The sequence below is a fragment of the Ursus americanus genome, chromosome 8 (genome assembly GCF_024610735.1).
Source record: "Ursus americanus isolate L20-20 chromosome 8, mUrsAme1.1.p, whole genome shotgun sequence".
Classification (NCBI taxonomy): Eukaryota; Metazoa; Chordata; class Mammalia; order Carnivora; family Ursidae; genus Ursus; species Ursus americanus.
The window spans coordinates 69,631,379-69,655,439 of NC_142134.1; the positions used below are offsets into that span (position 1 = coordinate 69,631,379).

Consider the following 24,061-nt stretch of genomic DNA (forward strand, 5'->3'; position numbering starts at 1 on the left):
ACGTCCTTTTCCCCCTGATGAAGAGAAAACCCATGTTCCATGTGAATTCTGATCACTTGTAGTGAGAAAGGGATGTAAGTGGCCCGAATCTGAAATGAAGGAGACAAAACGTCTCCTGAGCCAATTCCATGATTCGCCCAGCAACAGAGGCCCCTAAACATGACTTTAAAAATTATATGGTTTGTCCAGAAATGCATTTGAGTCCCAAAATATATATAGAAACCTCTCCCTAAATTACACTTCAATGAAATTCTTCCAGGTGGGATTTATATTTCTATATTCTTTCCTCAACGGTGAGAAGAACCAAAAATCAAGATGGTAATTTATCTGACTGTCAAGTCAATATTTTAGGTGTTAAACAATTAATGAAGGATCAGGTATAAAAAAAGGTCTTTTTGCATTTTAGCTACAACAAAACAAATGTATATATAACTATCTCTCTCAACCTATACTTTAAAGCAGCTTAATAAACTTCCCTCCAGTACCCCTCAGCCTCTAACTATTCTCTTTCTCAAAACCTGAAAACTCAGCATTGTTCATGTCTATCTCCCAAGTCAACTGCATTGAAATTGGTAAGAGAAAGATCCTGAAATTTGTCCAAGGACTAAGGGATGAACATTAAAAATTAATATAACCATTGTATTATTGCTATTTCAATAGCAATTATATAGTATAAATACATAAAGTAGCAACACTGTGCTTTTTATTTAATGTGTGTCCTTGTATATCTAAATAAATTTTAAAATTTGTGTTTGTTAGGGTTCTTTGGTTGCAAGCAACAGAGACTAAATCCGACTAACCAAAGTGAAAGAGAGCGAAATCGAAAGAGACTGAAAATAGTGCACTGAGAATTTGAGGTATCTCACAGAATCAAAGGAAAGGATGAAAAACATTCCTTAATGAAGCAGTAATGGGAGGTGGGAGGGTAGTAGGAAATAATGAAATTTTCCTAAGCAACCTGCCTATGGAATACATGTTTAGATCAAATGGTTTAGGAACTACTTTTTTTTTAAATGAAGATTTTATTTATTTATTTGACAGAGAGAGAGAGCACAGCAGGCGGAGCAGCAGAGGGAGAGCGAGAAACAAACAAACTCCACCCTTGCTGAGCAAGGAGCCTGATGTGGGGCTCGAGCCCAGGATCCCAGGACCATGACCTGAGCCACAGGTAGACACTTAATCTACTGAGCCACCCAGGTGCCCCTCAGCACCTACATTTCTGGGAGCTATACTAGCTAACCAGAGCTTAGAACACATGTACACCATTTGCCAGGGAGAGAGTGGCATCTTGATTGATGGTTCCAGCAAGACTGTACAATGGGAAACATAAGTTCCTCAGGGAGAAGTCAGAGGAAAGAAAATAGCATGGGGCAGTCAAAAGTCCCTAACTGCTTTCATGGGTTCACCAGGGGCCTTATTTTCCCTTGTAGTCTCAAATTTCTCTCTTCCCCATCATAGTGTAGTTTTAAAAGCACAACCTTCAGTGATGTGGGCTGGGATTCTGCACATAAGCCACATTCTCCATACAGCCCAAGGTGGATGCTGTGGAATATCCTCTTTCCAAACTCAGACTACAGCTTAGTCCAGGTAAATAGCATTGTGTATTTTTACGCTCAGAATCTCTATTCATTAAAATTTCCATAGTGAGTGAATAAAATTAGACCATGTGTTTTTCCATTTGCATGGTTTTAAAAATAAACATAAAAATGTATCATTTTTTAAAATTAAACAGAACAGGTGTTTTTCTGCTATCCCTTTTTTCTTTAAGATTTATTTATTTGAGAGAGAGAGAGCTGTGGGAGGGGCAGAGGGAGAAAATCTTTAAGCAGACGCCCCACTGAGCAGAGAGCCCAGTGTGAGGATCAATCGACCCATGAGATCATGACCTGAGCCAAAAACCAAGAGTTGGACGATTAACTGACTGAGCCACCCAGGCGTCCCTCTGTTATCCCTTTTTTAAAAACCACTCACCATTTCTCTCTTTCACCAAAAAAAAAAAAAAAAAAAAAAAGGTATCTAGATATATACCAGAGATGCCAAGTCAAAAATAAAGGATCATGTTAAATAAATTTCCACTGTGACCACTCAACAGATTTCCTTCCACTTGAGAGAATTTGCTTAGGGAAATTAACTTTTAGAATAAAAAACTGGGGACTTTATTTTGCTATAATCTTTTTTCTAAGTCACAGCCTTCACCTTGACTTAGGGAACCAAAAATAATAACCCATGTAGACACAAGATAAAAGTCTCTGAGATTATAGCTTTCCCCTTCTCACACACCAACATCTGGTTAACAAATATTTAGAAGATTAACTGACAAATAGCTGCCTTAGGTAATTTTTTCTAGTGAACTGGCAAAAGTTTTGATCCAATAGATAAGATATTTTGATGCTAAGAAAATATAACTTAATAAAGTCTTTGAATTTCCAATGCTAGCTTCTTCAATGATACCATCATGAGGGTTTTATTTGTTTGGGTTTTCTTTGGTTTTTTTCAGGGGTATGGGGAGGGAGACCAAGAATTGGAAGCTTATATTGATTCCATTTACCTGCCTATGAGAAATGCGCTATAGAAATACGAGCAGAAACCTAAATCAGCTCATAGAGGACTTGAGTGGCAAGCTCTAGATAACCTCCAAGTCTTACTGAGAGGTCAAAGTGTTTGTTGTTCACCAGCTGCACGTAGAAATGAGGATGGCACAGAGAAGAGGGCACAGACTTTGGAACAGAGAGCCTAAACCCCAAACTCTGCTACTTCGATGCCAGTGTGTAACCCTTGTGAGATCATTAGTCCTAAACCTTAGGTTCCCAAACAGTATCCTAAGAGCTTTCTGAAAGGATTAGAAACAAATCTAGAAGAAGAAGGAATCAAAAGTAAACTACTGGAAGAACTACACCAAAATAAAAAGGGTTTGCACAGTGAAGGAAACCATCAAAAAAATGAAAAGGCAACCTACTGAATGGGAGAAAATATTTGCAAATGATATATCTGATAACGGATCAATATCCTAAAATACATAAAGAACTTATATAACTCAGCACCAAAACAAATAAAACCAATCTGATTTAAAAATGGGCAGAAGACCTGAATAGACATTTTCCCAAAGAAGACATACAGATGGCCAACAGACATACAAAAAGATGCTCAACGTCACTATGTATCAGGGAAATGCAATCGAAACCACGAGATATCACCTTGCACCTGTCAGAATGGCTAGTGTCAAAAACACAAGAAATAACAAGTGTTGGTGAAGATGTGGAGAAAAAGGAAGCCTTGTGCACTGCTGGTGGGAATGGAAACTGGTACAGTCACACTGTGAAAACAGTATGGAGGTTCCTCAAAAAATAAAAATAGAATTACCATATGATCCAGTAATCCCACTACTGGGTATTTACCAAAACAAAATGAAAACACTCAAAAAGATACATGCACTTCCATGTTTACTGTAGCATTATTTATAATAGCCAAGATATGGAAGCAACTCAAGTCTATCAACAGATGACTAGATAAAGATGATGTGGTGTATACACACCACAGAGAGAGAGAGAGAGAGAGGAATATTATGCAGCCTTGGAAAAGGATGAGGTTGTGCCATTTACAACAACATGGATGGACCTAGAAGGTGTTATACTAAGTAAAATAAGTCAGACCGAGAAAGGCAAATACCATATGATTTCACTTATGTGTGGAATCTAAAAACAAATCAAATGGACAAAGGAAAAAGCAGAAACAGACCCATAAACATAGAGAACAAATTGGTATTTGCCAGAAGGAAGAGGGAGAGGAGATGGGCTAAATGGATGAAGGAGAGTGGGAGGTACACGTTTCCAGTTAGGGAACGAGTAAGTAATGGGGATGAAAGGTACAGCACAGAGAATACAGTGAACGGTATTATAACACACCATATCATGTATGGTGACACATGGAGCTACACTTGTGGTGACCATGGTATAATCAATGTCGATTCACTATGTTGTATACCTGAAACTAATGTGATATTGTGTGACAATCATACTTCAATAAAAAAATTAGATAAAAACAGAAGAATGGCGAATCACCTAGCATGCAAAAATGCTGTATAAATGATAGCTGGTATAAAGTTTGTTCATAATAAAAAAATTCTATAATGATAGGTGAATTTTGATCCTGATTTTACCTAGAACACAATATAAAAGGCAAAATATGGAAGCCAAAGCATATCTTGCCTTGGTCTACATTTCCTAGGGATGCTGTTCATTAGACCTTTTAGGAAGTGACTGCAAAAAACTGAATTAAACAAGTATGAGTTTCTTGTATTTATTCACCCTGGCAGTACATAAATGCTACAGAAGTGTTCACTGAGGAAAGGTGACTCCACGCGATAGGATAAACCGCTTACAACACGGTTATATGAGGAACTCCCTGTTTCTGGTTTGAGTTCTCTACATCTTCTGATGTGTGACTCTGTGTCATCCACTGATCACGTCTGTGACCCTCGCCCATGACCTCATGCCCCTGCTGTGAGTCCACATGGGTACCAAAGCTGTGATAAACCAATCTGCATGGATTCTCAACTCCTATGTCTGCAAATTATTAATTTTAGTTTTAATTTTTAAAAAATCAGTTACATTTCAGATAGTCAAGCCAAGTTTGAGCACATCATTGTTAACAGAGTACTAGTTTGAACTGGAGTTCACTCTATTACTATGTAAATACAGCAGCTATAAAAATGGCTTTTCCTGACAGGGTGCCTACCGTGTGCGAGGCGCCGTATGGGACGCTCTCCTCATTTCACTTCATTTAATCCTCCAAACAATCCTATGAGCGATGTGTTTCATCCACAACTTAAAGATGAGGAAACTGGATCGAACAGCTACATAAATGAGATCTTCCAAATGACACAACCCATGAGAAACAGATCTCAGGTTTGAACTCAGATTCCGGTGACTGCAAAGCCCATGCACCTTCTTCTCTAGCAAACAGCCTGCTCCACAAAAATCCCCATCATTACTGTGAGGACCGTGTCTTAAGAGCACAGGCTCTGGAATCAGATGGCTTTGGTTGGGATCCCAATTCTTCCACTAAATTCAACTGTATTAATTAATAATAATTATTATTATCATTTAATTTACTTAATAATATCAATATACTAATGCTAATGATTATTAGGAAACACTACTAATAATAGGGTTATCACAATGAGTACACGTGTAAAGTTAAGAATGCCTTGGATGAAAGCAAATTCAATCTAAGTATACTGTCAAGTAAAGTACTCTCTAAGGGTTACTAGGAAAGACGCTTGGACGGTTCTTGCAACTCTGTCAATCTTGTATCTTTGGTTTTCCCAGTTCTCCCAACAGAGATCCCTTTAGTCAGAACAGCTATAGTTACCTATACAGTGTTTTGCATTTTAATTATTCTTTGCTCATTTGCCCCTGACTTACACAGACAATTACAGTTTAAAATGCAGATCACAGGAAGATCTCATTTGCATTTTAGTATATGATGTTAGACTCTATTGCCTAGCTGGCTCATTTATTCTGTATGTAAATTGTATTTTATTCATGAAAATTTGCACTGGACTCTATGTTGTGATATCAAAGCCATTACACTCAACTGAAAGAAATCTGCCTATGAGGCTGCTAATGAATCTCTTTTTCTTTTCTCTCTGGGTTATAGCCAATTAGGAACATACAATAAGCCAAATCAGAACTAAAATATAGTGCAACTTTATTACGGATAAAATGATGCTATGTCCCTCTCAGAACCTAGGATTTCAAACCAAAAGCACCCACAGCTGTCCACCCAACGGCAAGAGAAGTCAAAAGAGAAAAGAAATATTAAGACTTTTATCCATACAGGAAAAGATGACTGTGCCCTTCCCCCCCAGGTATAGAAGAGAGAGGAGGTATGCGTGATGACCTAACAGATGTCAAGTTTTCCCCAATTTTCCAGGTCAAATGACATTCTCCCTCAAATAGGGGCCCCTGGGATTCAGCCCCTGTATATTCTCTGACTTTCTCTTTTTCCACCTTGCCCTTACTCAAAACATAGCACCAGTGATGGCTCTTGATCAGTTCTTTGTATGTTGGTGGTGTTTCCAGAAACACTTCACCACCTGGTTCTTGACATGACTCATTTCTTAGGGTCCCAGTCTCAGTTCAAAGGTCATCACCTCAGAAAGACCTTCAATAATCACTCAAATATAAAGATTTTTTTTACTTCTATTCCATAATCCTGTTTTGCTTTATTTTATTCATAGTATCTAAAATATTTTTGGTTTATCCTATTGGATGGGATGGACACACATTTTCTGTAAAGAGCTAGATAGTAAATATGTTAGGCTTTGAGATCTACAAAGCTTTCCAACTCTACCATTGTAGTGCAGTAGTAGCCAGAGACAAACAGAATGAATTAGCACAGCTTATTTTCAGAAACAGGCAGCAGGCCAGATCTGAATGGAGGCCATAGTTTGCTGACCCCTATCTAGGAACATTACCTGCATGAAAGTAGAATTTACCTATCTAGCTTACTACCCTCTCCTCCTCAGCTAGAACAGTATCTGGAATGTAGCAGATTTCAAATAAATATCATTGTGTATAAAGGTCCATATGCTGAGGTCTGCCAATAAATAAATAAATAAATAAATAAATAAATAAATAAATAAATAAATAAATAAATAAAATCTTCTCATGAAAAACAAGAAGGGGGAGGTTTTCCCCTACAAGAGTCTAAAATAAAATGACATGTATTTGCTTCCTTTATATAATAAATAACTATCTTTGGAATTGAATTAAATTGATTTTTTATTTCATCTACACAGAAAACTTCTGTTATGCCTCACCTACCAGAAAAATCACTGACTCAATGGATTCTGTTTAAAAATTAATTTAATTTGAAAAGTAAGCCAAAGTGATTTAGGGCTTTTGAGAGTAATCAAACTAGATGACTAAAGCAACTAAGTGGTTTTACAGCCATTCTTGCTGGAAAGGCAATTGTTGAGGAAAAGGAGGGATAATCAGGCTCAAAACCTGAATCCACTTGCTGTTCTATCATTAATGTTCTGTGACTTCCGGGTCAGGCATTTTAATCTCCGAGTCTCAGTTTTCTCATCTGTTAAAATGCTGGACAACCTAGGAATTATAAGACCACACGTGTAGCGAGTGCCTACTATACAAAAGGCATTGTTTTTAACTGCTAAACACATATTACCTTACAATATCTCTACGAAGGTAGACGCGCCATTTGACAGATGAGAAAACTGAGGACAAAGGCTTAAGCACATGAAAAGGGGTAGAACCAAGAGAATTACATAGGTCTTATGACTCCAGATCCATGACCTTAACCCTACACTGGGCTACGTGATATCTAAGTTCCCAGTGAAATTAGCAGGTCAACGTATTTCTAATATTTCAATGTTTTTCTTGAAATCTTTGAGGCATCCTGTAAGATCATCTTACCGTGACTGTCTAGCAAGTTTGGGGCTATGGCAGCAACTAGCATAAAGTAAGAACTACTGCAATAAGGGGAAGTGCTCTGCAGCACGTGAAAATAAAAATGTTTATTCATGGCAACAAGATGCCCATTATACTGCTGTTGAATTTTTTTAAGTTGATTTTCTAAGTTCTGGATGAAAGGAGACCTTTTGCATAGCGTGCACATGTCACAGGTAAAGAAAATGAAAGCTAGAGAGAACGGATTTCCCAGGGCCTCTCATGGGTAGTCCCAGAACTGGTGCCTGGCGTGGGGTCCTTTCCAAAGCCAAAAAGCAGTAAGATGGAACACTGGGGGAGGTAGCCACCATTCAATATGGTTTTAGTATTAGTAATGTTGTGTGAGTGTGTTAGAGAATGAGGGGGCGGGACTTCAGGTTGAGACTGAAGTGTGTGCCGAGGACTACGCCGGGCCTTTCGCACGGACTATTCCAGCTCTGTAATCATGCCATGAGTAGGCATTATTGTCATTAGAATCATTTATAAATGAGGAACCCAAGCTAAGAGATATTAGATAATTTGGTCAAAGACAAATAGTCTGTAGTTGTGGAGAAGTAATTTAAACTCCAGGCAATGTCATTCTGGAACCTGTATTTTTAATATCTATGCTAAAATACATCCTTAAGGGCATGAGCCTTTCCCTTAGAAACCAGTGTTTTGTCTGAGGTTCTCATTACTGGCTCTAATCAGTTTGGGTCACTGACTAATCTAGAAAAGCCTTCTGTGTAGAGAGACATACCAAGATGATGACAGTTTTATTTTGTTTCCCATAGAGAGGCTATGAAAAAGTTCTACAACTTGGCTCTCTTCTGTGTGTGTCATGATTAAATACATTTGGGAAAGGCTGACTTAAACCAAGCTAAACATGTTTTGCTGTTTTTGTTTGCTTGCGGGAATTCTCACAAACCTAAATATTCTAGAGACCTTGCAAATCTGGAAATGTGAATTTTGAATTTCTGGCCTTCAGAACTGTGAGAAATTTAGTACACAGTATCTCCTAAATGTATTTGTCCACAGAGTACCTTCTCTTCACATTTTTAAAAATATCTCAACATCTGCCTGAATTAATGTTCCATATTTATTTCACTTCAGAAATTAATATAGAAAGTTTGGAAAAGGAGGAACCATCCAAAGGACTCCCATCATTTTATACCATCTGAAGACTGATACACAAGACAGGAAAGCTGGATAAGAGGAAAGAACGATAAAGAAAAGGTATGAAATGGAGGGCACAATTAGCAGATCACAGAATTCTGTTGAATGTTGCACCCTGCATACCTTAGGCAAAGAAGAGGTAGGTACACGCAGAGAAAGGGATGAGGAGGGCATCAGATGAACGTAGAAGGTGCACCCAACACCTACAGGGGGCTCTATCAGTATTCAACATAATGCACTGCGAACTTTTCTTAGGTGTGATGTCACATTTCAACCAATAAATAAAAACAAGTTTCCTCAACTGAGGATGCTCAGTACGACTGTAGGATCTGTCATGTTGGTCTTGAATCAGAAAGCCAAGGGCAGAGCAAAGTATATGTTTGTTATAGGCTGAGTTGTGTCTTTCAAAAAGATATGTTCAAGTCCTAACTCCCAGTGCTTATGAATATGACCTTATTTGGAAATGTACCTCTGAAGATATGATCAGGTTAAGATGAGGTCATACTGGATACGGTGGGTCCTGATCCAACATAACTGGTGTCCTTTTAAGAAGAGGGAAATTTGGACACAGAGACAGACAGGAGAAAGCCATCTGAAGATGGAGGCAGAGATTAAAGTGATGAGTTGACAAGCCAAGGAAGTCCAAAGATTGCCAGCAACCAGGAGCAGCTCAGAAGCAGTAAAGAAGGATCCCTCCCAGGGTGCCTGGGTGGCTCAGATGGTTAGGAGTCTGCTTTTGGCTCAGCTCATGATCTCCAGGTTCTGGGATCGAGCCTCGTATCAGGCTCCCAGCTCAGCGGGAAGTCTGCTTCTCCCTCTCCTTTTGCCTCTCCCCCTGTTTGTGCTCTCTCTCTCAAATGAATAAATAAAATCTTAAAAAAAAAAGAAGAAGAAGAAGAAGAAAGGAAAAGGAAGGATCCTACCCTAAGAGCCTTTAGAGAGAGCATGGCTCTGCCAATTCCTAGACTGGGTATTTTTGACCTTTAGAACTGTGAGAGATTAAATTTTTGTTTAAGCCACAAAGTGAGTGGTACTTTGTTTCAGAAGGCTTAGCAAACTAAAACAACCTTGATTTTAATTCTAGGCTTAAAGCAGATCATAATTCAAGCAGCACCACACATGGCCATGTATGGACCAGAGCTTTGCCTCCTGTGAATATAAGACTGCCATGTCCAGACAATAAAATTATATTCCCTGCACAAGTAGTGAAACAAGCTGAAAACTGAGTAAGCAGCACAGTAGCTATGAGGGCAATTTAAGCTCTTCTAAGGCGCTGCCAGTTTCTCGAGCTTGAAAGCTGACTACGGACACACAAAAAATGCAAGGATCAGTGAGAGAGGGTGTCAAGTACAACCATATGCCTAAAACATTCTGAAACAACAGCAAACAATAGAAGCCAATAAAGGATTAAGTGCTAAGAAATGTAGCTCTAACTCTAAGACCCGTACAAGTCCACGGAAGAAGGGAGATCAATGACCAATGGTGGTGTCATGGATAAAACGTGAAGTATGGGGTTGAGAGTAGTGAGGTTACTGACCTGACCCTGCAGAGAGTATCTATGGGTAACTAACAGGGGATAGGAACATTTTCATTTTTTTTAATCTAGTTATTGTAGGTAGGATGTCCTGGAAAAGATACTGAGACCAAAATTTGCATGAATGAGAGGTCCTGGTGAGTACTCTAGAGCTAAACAACATTTCTGAAGGTGAGAGATGCAAGGCTGGGCTGAGGAAGAAGTTGAACTGCCATGCAGCTGAACTGGGATACCCTTTCGCAGTATTCCTCCTTGAGAAAAAGGATCTAGGGCCTTTCTACTGCTGCCTCAGTCCGCCAGGTATCGGATGTGGGCCACCACAGGGATGGGGATGTAACCTTAGGGAGGGGGCTTTTTTTGACTGAGAGCCACTACCAAAGAGGGTTTCAGCTGAGAGCCAATGGCCACCACCACTCCAAGCAGCTGAGAATGAGCACCTCAGCCTAGCATGCAGCATCTGGATGACTTGCCTTTCTCTTTCCACAGAGTTTGGGTCTCCTTCCCAGAAGTTACAAGCAATAAAAGAAAGCTATATAATTAGAAATAAAAAAAATCAATATCTGCAAATAATACTAAGGCAAGTGTGCCAATACTTGTAGCTGTCACTGCGATTTAAGAATATGGTACCAATCTGCCTGGTACTCAGGGTGAAAAGGGAAATGGGATGTGTCATATCCTTATCCTTATCTGAAAGGAGGAGACAAACTAATTCCTCAGAGGAAACAAAACTTTCTTTAGTAATACATTAAAAAATAAAGCTGGCACATAAACCTTATAAGGTGGAACAGAATGACACAAAGGAATAATGCCCTTGAAAGCATTTTCTTTATAGCACATTCAATAGTACATTTTACATAGTTGTTTCTTGTAAAAACTGGGGGAGAGGGGATAAATAAAGACACAAATCAGTGAGGGTTTTCTTCCCTCCAAAGTACAAGATAATGTGACCCAACATGCAGAATTCTGGTGCCAAGTTAAGGTCTACGGCTAGACCTCAAATTTGTAGAGGTGTCCATGTACCTCTTGGCCTTTCAAGGATTAAATAATGTTTCCTCTGGGCAAAATTTTCCATGGGAACAGACTCCTCAACCTTTTTAACCATATGCCCAGGACCCACAGCAGCACCCGGTCCATAGTGGAGACTCATATTTGTTGAAAGAGTGAATAAGCAACATGAGTCTCTCAGACTGATAAGCAGACAGTCTACCAGTGCGTGTGTGCACGCGTGCGTGTGCGTGTCTTACGAGCAAGTAAGGAGTTGCAGGGATGATTTTAATACAAGTTGGAATGCAGACAAGCAGAAGGCAGAGTAAGGGGGAATAATTTTTGATGGAACAGAATTACAGAAGGCCTTGAAAAGCCGTCAGAGATTTAGACTTGAAGGCATAAGAAACAGGGAGCCAATGAGGCTTCTAAGCAGGGCACAAGATAAAAGCGTTGTCTGAAATAAATGATCTTGGCAGTGGGAAACTGAAAAACAAATTTTTCCATCAAACAAGTTGTTTTCAACAAGGGCTGTTTAATTTAATTTAACATTTTATTTTTAAAGCAAATTTAGTCAAACCGGTTTTTCTTATGCACAAAATTAACTTTAGGGAACTTTTCTCTTTATTATAAAAATTTTTAATTTGAAAGTATAAATATATTTAAAAAGGGAAAAAATCAAATTATCAAATCACCCCTCAGAGGAATTCACTGCTGACATCCTTTAAGACAGACTACAGAGATAATTTTGTTACCTCAATTTCCATTTAAATTACATGTATTTTTCATGTTATTGAAAACTCCTCAGAAACATATTTTAAACAATTTTGTAATATTCACTTACATGAATTGTTCATAGGTACTTAACCATGTCTGTACTGTTTAAGGTTTGTTTTCACACTTTAATATTTTAATTTCTATACTTTAATAACTACTGCTTCAGTAAGTATCCTATGCATAAATTTTTATGGATATCTCAGATTATTTCCTTAAACAAAATATTTCTCAGAGTGGAACTACTGGTTCAGAACAGATTAATATTGTGATATATATTTTTAAATGTTTCCCCAAAAAGGTTATATCAGTTTGAACTCTCTCCACTAGTATATGAGTCTACTTTTCTATACACTCATCAGCATGAGGGATTTCTATTAAAAAGAAAAATATTACTGATTACACAGTCAACAAATTATGTTTCATCACAGTTTTAAATTTAAATTTCTTTCATTACCAATGAATTTGAACATTTTACTCAAATAGTTATTACCCCTTTTGTTTTGTTTTTTACTCTGTAAATTCTCTTCTCATTTCTCTGCTACTTAACTCAAGCTTTCAGCAACAATTTTTGTTTTCTCATAGGTCTTCTATGAGTTTATTATATAATAAAGCAATTAACCTGTTACATGTTGTATTTCTTGGAAATATTTATAGAGATAGAAAATAATTTAATTTCCCATGTTGATTTTCCTTTTGTGATTTTTTTTCCTTTTTAAAATTAAAATGATTTTTCATTCCAAGATTTGACAGTGATTCACTTTTACTTTTTATATATACTTTAAAAATCTAAATTTTAAAATGAAACTCTTTAATCCATCCAAAATTTCTTTTGGTCTATGGGGTGAAATGATGTATCAGTTAGGGATCATGATTACAAAGAAAAAGTCAGGTGTCCCTGCCACCATCTCTGCCAAAAGATCAAATCTAAGCACCACCCACTTCTTCACTTACTAGCTTATGACCTAGTAGATAATAATTTTTAAAGCTGAGGTCAAATGCTCTGATATACCTTTGAAGGAGGCTGGGAGAACGTTCAAAATTTTGACTTTGCAAAGGTGGAATTTATAATGCGGGAAGCTCTCCAAGCATAACACGGGTGGTGTTCAAAAGATGTTGAGCTGCCAAAAAATGACAAATATTCCTATAGATGAGGAAATAAATCAGCCATTGTTTCAAAAAGCTTGCCAACTGTGCCAATATAATTTATTAAGTAATCTTTCTTTTCTCCATGAATGTGTTATACCTTCATTAGGGCATATTAAATCATTATGTCTAGTAGAATGGGTTTCTGGTTTGGGCACAATTTTTAATAGTAGTACCCTGAGCATTTGGGAAGTTTCATATAAGACCTAAGCTAACCAAGAGTCACATACACACACACACACACACACACACACACACACACACACACATACCCCTTATGTCTCTTTATGTAACAATGACTTTTATTTATATGCATCTTGCAATTTTAATTTCTATCTCCTCTAATATGTTATTTAGCCTTTCTTAATCCTCAAATAAAGCTAATCATAGTACCCAGAGCCCACGCTCTTAACCACTGATGTCAGTGTTATCTCCAGTTTACAGATAATGAAAGGAAAAATAATCATATCTAATATTGTAGATATTATTGACTAATATACACAGTTAAGAAGTTCTATCAGTTGCCATCCAATGTTAAAAACAATAAGGTGAGTACTTCAGTGGTACTTCTTTCCCCCGAGGCAGTTTATATTCTGGGTCATTCAGAATGTGGAACAGTCATCCTCCTGATTACAAAAGTCACTTAGCACATTCCTCCAACTCCCACCAAGATCACAGAATCAGAATATCAGATGAAAACGTTAGCCCTCAAAAGGTTTACCAAGAATTTTTTGGTAAAGTTGTTTTATTTAGTTCTTACATCTTAACCTTGGGAGTATAATTACCCCAGTGCATAAATTCTCTTATGGTTCTAATTACAGAGATTATGGTGGAAAGGGAGTTGAAGGCAGAAATTAAAGATTGCATGTTCTATGGGGTTGTGAATGATGCATATTAAAAGGCTACCTTAATTTAATGTGGGAAAATAAGGCCTATACTGCCTGAGCTAAGAAATAAGATTTCCCATATATCGCTGTAGAGTAACAGTTCCAATCTACAGCATGCCTAAGGAGTATGAGGCACCCTTAGGTTCTTTTCAGCCCTAAAGAATAAGTATCATTATTCTCAGTTTTAAAGAAAATGGAAACAATGGAGCATTTTTTTTCCAACCAACATACCCATCTTCAAAGTCCATGTTTTTCCCACCCTTTCAGAGGTCAAAGAAGCAAATGTTTTAACATCCCCTCATTTCTCATCTCTTTCCCCGTATCTTTGTTACTGATGTGTCCTCCTGGGGCATCAACGTGGGAGTCAGGCCTCTTTGTGAGATCTCAGGAACCAGGAAAACCAGTGATTCCTGACCTTAACTACTGCAGTATGACGGTACCAAAATTCCACTTTTATAGGAGTTTTATTATTAGAAATGAACATGTTGGGAACATACAAGTTATAGGATGTTGTCAGAGAAAATAAAAATATTGGCAAAAATATTCTCAAAATTCCTATAATTTTCCAGAGAGCATTTCCCAAATTTTATTATTTATATTAAATTATAAAAATATAGACTGATGATTTTAGCAATACGTCACTGGTAGCAAGGGTGTGTCACTGGAGTATGTCTACTGAGGCTCCATCTGCTTCATTCCAAGCCATGACCTCACAGTTCCCATGCACCCAATCAGAACAACACACAGATTCACACATTAGCAGATTCGCAGCAAGCAGCAGGGAAACCAACGTATTTTCCCCCTGTCTGGAAACATCATGGGAATAAATAGGAGAAATGGATATGATGTGGAAAGTCATTGATAACACCAGGGGCCACAGCTTTTTCCTTGTTCTACTCACATAACTTCTCTTTCTTCCCTGATCTCTGAGGAGGGCTACCCTATTTTCAGGGCACATGGGCAGTGTGGATGATGTTCAAGAAAGAATGCTATGGAAGAGAGATGGAAGAGAGCAAGTCTTAGAAATCTGGAGCTGTAGGAGCATGGGAGAGAGGAACTTTTCAAATAGGCCTTAAAGTATATGATCCCCTTAAGTATTTGACAGCTATGAGTCAAGACCAAAATACAGAGCTGGGCCAAGTACCACCATTTTAGGGACTGAACAGAGCATGGAGTCATGGCTTTATAAACATAAAAGGTAAAATTAGCCTCATTCCTCCCAGATTAAATACTGAAGTGTTTTTTTAAAAAGATGAACTGGTAAAAGTATTGGAATTCCTACAATGCTTCTGAATGGTAATGTTTTTCAGAGCACTGACTCAGTATCCGCAAGTTTGTGACCATCACTGTCATTATTTCATTAACTGTTTACTTCAGCAGAAACTCGGAAGCTGAATAATGCTTACCATGGTGCTAGTTAATGTGATCAAGTGATTTACCTTATTGTAGTTTTCAAATATAATGTTTAAATTTTTAATTAAAAAAAACAAAAATTCTAAAAAAAAGTACTGAAATTAGTATTTGAGTATTTTGTTGTTTTCATATTTTAAATACACAATCCATTTTACCCACTTAATAAAAGTTTAACAAATGTTAAAAGAATTTGAGTTTTTAATCATTAATCATTAGCCAGTTTGGTGTGTCTATTCCAATTTGTTTCTGGTGAAACAAAAGACCGTAAATAAACGGAAAAGAGTCTCTCCTTCACCAAACTCTAGTCAGGATCTTCTAAATCCTCTTCCCAACTAGGCCTTGACACTTGGACTTCCTTTGTCTTTGCATTGTTCAATTTTAGCAAATATCCTGCTAAATCAGTTAAACAGAGTCTCCCATCCTCCATACCTGTTCACCCTCCATATCTAACAAGAGTTCCTCAACCCACCACCATATCCCAGGTGATATCTGATCTGGTTTCAGCAAGAACTACGGTTACATTGGTTTAGGTGAAATCCTCCCTTACCCCTGATGTTTCCTCTTAGTAATTTTCCATCCACTAAACTCCACCCTACTTCCTCGTCTATAAATTCCTACTTTTCCTTGTTGTATTTGGGAGTTGAACCTAATATTTCTCCCTCACTGCAAAACCTCATTGCCATTGTCCCTACAACTATCCTGATGGTCCTGAATAAAGTCTGTCTTTCTGTCAACAAATGTCATGAATATTTTTTCATTAATAATATTAACTAATCAATCAACTGTATTACTATTAATATCAAGTATAGTAATACTTTCTACTAAATTATATTTTTGAATCACTTTTAGATATATGTTTTCCCATTTTTTGTTATATACCTTAGTTGATCTGTAGATCGCTTTACTTGAAGAGTTTACTCTCATTATGGGAGAAGTCATAACTTTTCAGGAAAATCAACAGCTTCAAATTATGAACAGTGTCTTCCTGAATCTTCCGTGAACCGACTTCAGGTTCACAATGAATATAATGCTTCTACAGTTCATTTTGGAAGACAAAAACAATAAAATAATTTCTGGATCTGATGAATGAGAGAAGGAATTGGTGGTTAAAATGACACTTCGGTCTCAAAATTTTTAAACTTGCAGTAGTAAGTACAAGCAATAGACCCAGGGAAACAAACCATCCATAATATGGGGAGTCCTATGAGAATTAATTTTTTTCAAATTATATTGATAACGTACATTGTAAATACGGAAAATTCTCTGCCAGATCAAGAGTTGAGGGTATGACTTCAATCCATGTTCCCAAACCACAGCTTGACTGCACAGATGCACTAGACGAGTCAGAACTAGAGAGTTTTACCTGTATGGAAACAGTAAATGCAATCACACATTACCTAAGTATCCACTGAGTATTTCTGCCGGTCACGGCACTAGGCTGAGAGAATGTGGATGTAAAGCAGCAACAAAGCTCTTGCCCTCAAGGATTTACATTCCAGCAGGGAAAACAAACAGATATGTAACAATAATGGAGTTCTATTATGAAAGCATTTCTAGGTCAGAACTAGGTGCTCTGGACCTTGAAGAGTCATCACTGTCAATAACATATTTTTCCCAATTATATGTTGATGCCTCAGACTGAGTATATTATAACCTCATCCAAACAGGTCAAACATCAACAGAAAAAATTCCAAAGCAACTTGAGAAATATCACATTTTATGTATGGAAGTAAAGCAGAATTTTTACACATTTCTATCCCCTGGTTTTCTTCTGTGGTCAGGTTTTAAAGAAATATGTATTGAGGGCCTAGCACAGCGCTAGGTTACATAACGAAGGGAATAACAAACAATACACATGACAGGAATCAAACGTGTTAGAATCATATTGATGTTACAGGAGTTACTTTGAGAGAAACAGGTGAAATTACCCAAAGAACCAGCAGAACTGTGTTTTTACAAGAAGAATTTCTGGGGCAAGTATACAAAAACACAGAAGTGGCTAAACATATTTAGGAAGCAAATTTTTTGTGAAACAACATTTGGCCAAGGGATGAGGGGGCTGTCTTTACAGGAGGACATGCCAGAACTTTCAATATGCTGGTAACACTGCAAATTTCAAAGAAGATACATGGCATGAAAGTTTTTCGTAAGAATTTGCTTTTAAAAAAAAATCACTGTTAATAGATTATCAAGAGTCACAACACTTTGGGAATGGCAAAGTCACATCAAAAAGTCAAAGTCAAAATTACGCTAAATATACTATTAAGTTCTCTCCTTTAGAACTAAGGAGAGATAGCCTTATTCCAACATTCTTCTATTTTAAGGTACCAAATTAAAGCATAAATTCTTTCCTTGACAAAACTTGGAACAAATTCCTTAGCCTGGGAGATTTTCCTCTCAAACATGAAGAAATATGTGTTAGCTATTTTTGAGTAGTAGGAATGTAAAAAATGTGTATTTTTGAGAATTGGAGACTTTTTTGTCCTTGAATAACTCAAAATTTCTTTGTTCTTCTGAATCAAATTTAGCAAGTAATTAGTGCATAATGAGAACCAGTTGTAGCATCAGACTCTATTTAGTCAAAGTGCATTTAAAAATACATAGGAAGACAGATAATCTGAATTTTCTTTCTAATGATGCTAACCTCATGAATGTTGTTGAAGAATGTATCATGGGCTCAAAAATCTGTTTCGCTGATTTCCAGAAAGGCCTTGGGGATTAATTTTCTCTCCAAGCTTTGTCCAACAATATATTGAAGCAAATGGGAGTTTGGAATCAAAGAACAGCAGCATAGAAGCAGAGAGGGTCTCTAACAGAGCCTAGTCAGATGATTGCTCAAACATCGGCTCACTTGCTAGGTTATTGGTCATGCTTTAACTGCTGAAGGCAATGCTGAATCCTACTAGAATCCTATTCTGGAGACAAAAGTCTCACTCCTAAATCCACACAAAGCAAATAAATTATAGGCAGAAATTAATCAGTTACAGCCAAAGCAAGCAAAGCACAAAGGCTCAGACTGTGAAAGTTTCTAAACAAAGTATGTGTGACAGTGAGCAGGAGGGATAAGGAGGAAGACACAGTTAGTACCAATGCAGGAGTGTCCTAAGTGACAGTCATTGCAGAGTTGGGATGTTGTAGGGTTGTGCCAGCTTCTTTTTCGATAACCACTCAAATTTCAGAAGTGTATTTACCTCTTACGTAAAGTCCAAAGCTTGTCACGTCTTTCCAGCAGGTGATTCGGGGACCTAGGCTCCTACCGTCTTATTTGCTACACTATCTTTACAAACAAGGTTACCAGACATATCTGCATGAAGCTACCAGAAAGAGAAAGAGCATGGAGAATAAAAATATGCGGTATTTTATAAGCCAGTCCTTAAAGTGGTGCACTCACTTCTGCTCACATAAACTAGACCTAGTTGCAGGGCTACATCTCACTGCAAGGAAGACGGGGGACCTAGGCCTAGAGGGAACATGGCCCACGAGTGTATCCAGGAAGAAGAGACAGATTAGTGCAACAGTAGGGAGAGAAAGCTTGCAGTTTAGACAGAAATAGCCCATTCTAATCCGAGTTCTGTGACCTACTAGATGAAAAACAGTGGGCAGGTTACTTAACCTTTCTGAGCACAGTCACACATGTTCACTTTCCCCCTCCAATTCATTCTAGCTTCTACATCAAATTTCACAGAGTTTTCCAGCCAGGAATAAGGTGTGTATGGCAGCCCAGCTTATCTGCGGTGTCTAAGGAATACAAGGTTAATAACTGAATAAAGAGAACAAAGCTATATAAACCAGGAGCAGACAAAGACACAGAAGGCAAAGGAGGGGATGAGGAGGATCAGCTCAAGCAACCTCTACCACTGAACTGTGCAGGTGTTCATCCCCACACTTCATCCCCACCTTCGTTTCCTTATCACACAGCTTCTACGCAAAGGTGACAATCTAGCCTTCCTTCCCCCAAATACACCACTGAACTCTATGCTAATGCAATGGTTCTCAAATTTTAGTGTGCATCAGAATCATCTGGAAAGCTGGGATAAAATGTTAGGCCCACTCACAGTATTTCTAATTCAGTATGTGTGGGGAACGGCCAGAGGAGTCACATTTTCAACAAATTCACAGGTGATGCTGATTCTGCTGCTCCAAGCCAGACTCTGAGAACCACTCTCTAGAACATGATTCTTATCCCTGACTGAAAATGAGAACTAACGTGGAAGTTTTCTAACATGCCAGACTACTCAGACTAATCCAATAAGAATCTTAGGAGGGGTGGTGAAACCCAGGCACACGTATTTTTTGAAGTTCCCTAGGTTGAGAACCACTGCTCACACAGGACACAGATAGTTCTCTTTGTAGTATCTTTAAGAAATGATTTCCTTGGTCATAAATCTGAGGACATGGCTTGGATCTGCTAGGTTTGTCTTGGAGCCACTGCCTGGAACGGTGCTTGGTGCATTGCAGGCGCCTCTTCACTTAACACAGCTGAAGTTCTTACCGAACTAGTTGATTTCCTTAACCTTTCTACTGTGATGAAATACGGACATCCTTTCTTTTGAACACATCTCTCATTTCGCAATTTGCATACTGAGTTTTTCTATTTCTGATATGACATTAACAACTGTTCATTTGCTTATTTGTTTGCTTACCTTGCTAGTTCCTTCTCTTCCACTCAACCCCAAGGCTTGCTAAAGGTCCTGTGTATCACCTTCTCCACGTTGGTGTTTCTGTTATGTCCTCTCCAGGCAAGTTCATGCTGGCATGCTCCTGACCCTCCAGTGACCCCCTAATATTAGAAACGGATTAGATTACTCCACCACAATTGCTACGTTGAGAAGGTAACTGTTAAGAGGTGTCCTAATGGGAAGTAACAGTGTAGCTAGAGATAGATCATTATAACAAAATAGCCAACATTTATTGAGCACAACGCATTGTACTAAATAAAGACTTTACACAGGTCATACCATTTAGTTTTCACAAGAAACTATGTTTTGGATACAATTCTTATCCCCATGCTACAGATGAGGAAAGTAAGGCACTGGGAGGTTAAATAACTGGCCCAAAGTCACACAGCTGATGAAGTGCGGAGCTAGACGCTTTGGCTCCAAAAATCAAGATCTAACAATTCTATTACAGAAGAGAGTGACAAAGAGGTTCTAGAATTAGAACAAGATTATAAGAGAAAATAAAAAAATCCCCACATGGGAGTAGAAAACAAGACTCAGATTCAATATAATTGAACAAAGGCATTGAAATATAAAAGCTCAAATGAAGAAATAAAGAAAAAATCATCATAGATGTTCATGGAAAAGGAGGAGCAGGGAAGATCACATGTATCAGGAAAAATCAGAGGAAGAGGGGTAGATGGCTGTGGTCCCTGAGTCTGTCAATGAAAAGGATTCGTGGGTGCTTCCCATGGACCTGATGTGGGCAAATCAAGAGACAGAGAGCTGACTTGTGATCATTTTGGTACCTTTCCAATAATTCGGTTTATAGGAACAGAAGGAACCCAGCATCCAGAAGCTAGATGTTATGTAAACACTGGTTTGTTAGGGGTTCACAAGGAGTCTGAGGCAAAAAGCTGGACTAGAGATGCATCTGTACCTAGGTCAAGGGAACTATAGGTAGAAGAGTCTAAGAGGGATCTTTAAAAAGGCCAAAACAGTAACCCTATGATAAAGAAAGACCTAGCTTTAAACATAAGACAGAACAGGGGGGCCTGGGTGGCTCAGTTGGTTAAGTGTCTCCCCTTAGCTCAGGTCATGATCTCAGGATCCTGGGATCAAACCCCACATTGGGCTACCTGCTCAGTGGGGGTCTGCTTCTCCCTGCCTCTGCCCCTCCTCCCTGCTCGAGCTCTCTCCCTCTCGCTCTAATAAATAAACAAGATGTTAAAAAAAAAAAAAAAAAAGACAGGACCAGAGAACATAAAGCCAGTTACATGAGAACAGATTAAAGATATGTCCTTTTTACGTTACCACTTCCTTTAAACTTGAAGCTCTCAGAATCTGGGAAGCAAACAAATGGGAGTGAAGGAGGAGAAGCAGGCCGAGCAATAAGACAGAAGACAACTAATTACAGGCCTATATGCCCTGAGGCAGGTTAGAGCTTGAGGAAGGGAGAAGACTGACATTAGGGGCACCTGGGTGGCGCAGTCCTTAGGCATCTGCCTTCAGCTCAGGGTGTGATCCTGGCATAATGGGATCGAGCCCCACATCAGGCTCCTTCACTGGGAGCCTGCTTCTTCCGCTCCCACTCCCCCTGCTTGTATTTCCTCTCTCGCTGGCTGTCTCTATCTCTGTTAAATAAATAAATAAAATTCTTTAAAAAAAAAAAAAGACTGACATTAAATCTTCAGAGTTTTAAATAATAATCTACGCTAGACACCAAATTTCTGAATTAAAGTAGTATTTATTTTTTAAAGTGACTATCAGACTGTTTTATCTAAGATTGAGTAAAAACATGGAGGAAGACCAATATATGGGTTATGTCTGATGAAGCCCTGAGTTGTACTTCTTTAATATACCGTTCCTACAAATGTAAGAGAAGTCTCAGATGACATTTTCATTGTTTTCAACCTAGAATTCTTACGTATTTGTCTAGAGGAGTCACAGACAAGGCCTGAAAGAAGTTGTTCTCTATAAGGAAAAGAGACGACCTCTGGAGTATGGAAGCCATACCTCAAGATATCCCGAATTTTCAAAGTTCTGGTTCACGAAATGCAGTGCCATGTTGGATAGGAGGAATGTCTCGGTATATGCACTTGATTTTGTCACTCAAATTGTCCTTCAGTCTACCATGAGTCCTGATATGAGTAATGACTACTTAAAAAAAAAAAAAAAAAGCAATTTTCTCTTTAGGTTTCTAAGTCACATGGGGCACCAGTATCCACGGGTTTTGTTAGTCAGGTCTGGAAACTAAAACAGGAACTGCTCTAGGTATTTCAAGCAAGAAAGGACTTAACACCTAGAATTTAGTGCCAGTAACACTGGCACTGACTGACTAGCTGTTAGGCTGACTAGCTCCCAGGCTCACCTGACCTGCCTTCTGAGGAGCAAGTTTCAATCAGGTCAGGAACTCCAGGAAACCATTGTCAAATGGTCACTGCTGCCTGGAATGTGGAGGCAGATGATTTTCCAAGCATCCCCAGAAGCCACAGTTGACACTGAACCTCATCATCTGCTGAAGCCCAGGTGCCACCTGCCATCGACAAAGAAGTACCATGGCTTCTGTTCCCTTCTACCTTCTAACACGAAGACTGTGTCAATTATTACAGGAGAGTAAACCAGAAAGACATAGTAAGAAATGCTGGGAAATGTAGTTACTGGTCTTCTAGCCCTGACAGCTCCAAGGAGAGCACAAGAGGAACACTAGGAATGGTGCTGAGTGAGGACCATCACAAAATCCAGCACGTGAGGTATTCCCAGCAGAGGAGACCATACACTGGCTTACATCAATTAATATTTTCAAATAAAATACTAAAAGGAAGTACATCCGTTCACTGTTTTGATTCTAAAAAGATCAATGTTTGATTCCTCTAAAGCAGACGCACGGTTTTCCAGGGCTGACAGGTGCTCCTTTTGCCCTCTGCTTCAACCTCTGAGAATGTATTTGTTGTATACACAAAATGAGACACATGGAAACAGGTGCAGGGGACCAGGCAGGAAACCATGTAGACCTACACCGGCCTGGAAGCAGGCGGACGCACACCATACCCCACACCGATTCCAGTCAAAACCCTGAACCGATCAGGATGAACGTGGCTCTAAGTCAAATCCATACCTTTTAGCAGCACAAAGGCATTAGAGCTTAACCAGCAAAAACAAATCAGCAAAAGTTCCAAGGAAATTCTAACCTTAATCCTTCCTTGGATATCAATTTTGATCACAGGTTAGCAAATCTTCTCAGGAAACATTTATTTCAAAATCTGTATATAGCATGTTTTCCTCTTAGATGATAAAAAAAACTCTAATAATTTCAAACACAGGATTAAAGTGGATATGAAAAAGAATTAAGCAAGGGTTGTATTATTGATCCTGCTGTCTTCAGCCCACCACCTCCTCCCACTCCTAATCAACCCTGCTCCCTGACACCCAAGTTGGTATTTCTAAAATTTAGATCTCATTTGTGATCAAATTTATGTCTCTCATTTGTTTCAAAGGCTACCAAGACTCCCTATAACATTAAAAAAAATTAATTCTCTGCAACAATATCTAAAAGGTTTTTTCAAATTGAGTCCCTATCAACCTCTCTAGCCTTAATTCTTACCATGCTCTTCAATTTCAACTATAAATGGCTCTATTTATTCCTACCTACAAATACTGATGTGAAGGTTAAATGAGATGATGTAGGTAAAGCATAGAGACAATACCTGGCACGTATTAGGGGCTTAATAAATCATCTTCAAAAACATCCTTTACAATGTATGCATATATAGGTGGTTTTCCATACATAATCTCCTAAACATTCACAGATACCCCTTGAGGAAAGTAGATGAGATTTTTTTTTTTTAATATTTTATTTATTTGACAGAGATAGAGACAGCCAGCGAGAGAGGGAACACAAGCAGGGGGAGTGGGAGAGAAAGATGCAGGCTCATAGCGGAGGAGCCTGATGTGGAGCTCGATCCCATAACGCCGGGATCACGCCCTGAGCCGAAGGCAGACGCTTAACCGCTGTGCCACCCAGGCGCCCCTAGATGA

The 24,061-nt window shown here is 38.5% G+C and overlaps 1 long non-coding RNA gene across 2 annotated transcripts in view; it reads right to left on the reverse strand.

Annotated features, from left to right (window-relative positions):
- LOC148109602 (uncharacterized) overlaps positions 1-24,061 on the reverse strand; it is a 244,282-nt gene that overhangs the window by 48,101 nt on the left and 172,120 nt on the right. Inside the window, exon 4 of one of the 2 annotated variants that reach the window (XR_015725580.1) lies at positions 20,009-20,145. The exons of the other annotated variant lie outside the window; for it this stretch is intronic. This is a non-coding gene — a long non-coding RNA (uncharacterized LOC148109602). The remainder of the gene's footprint in view (positions 1-20,008; positions 20,146-24,061) is intronic. 2 annotated transcript variants of the gene reach the window in all.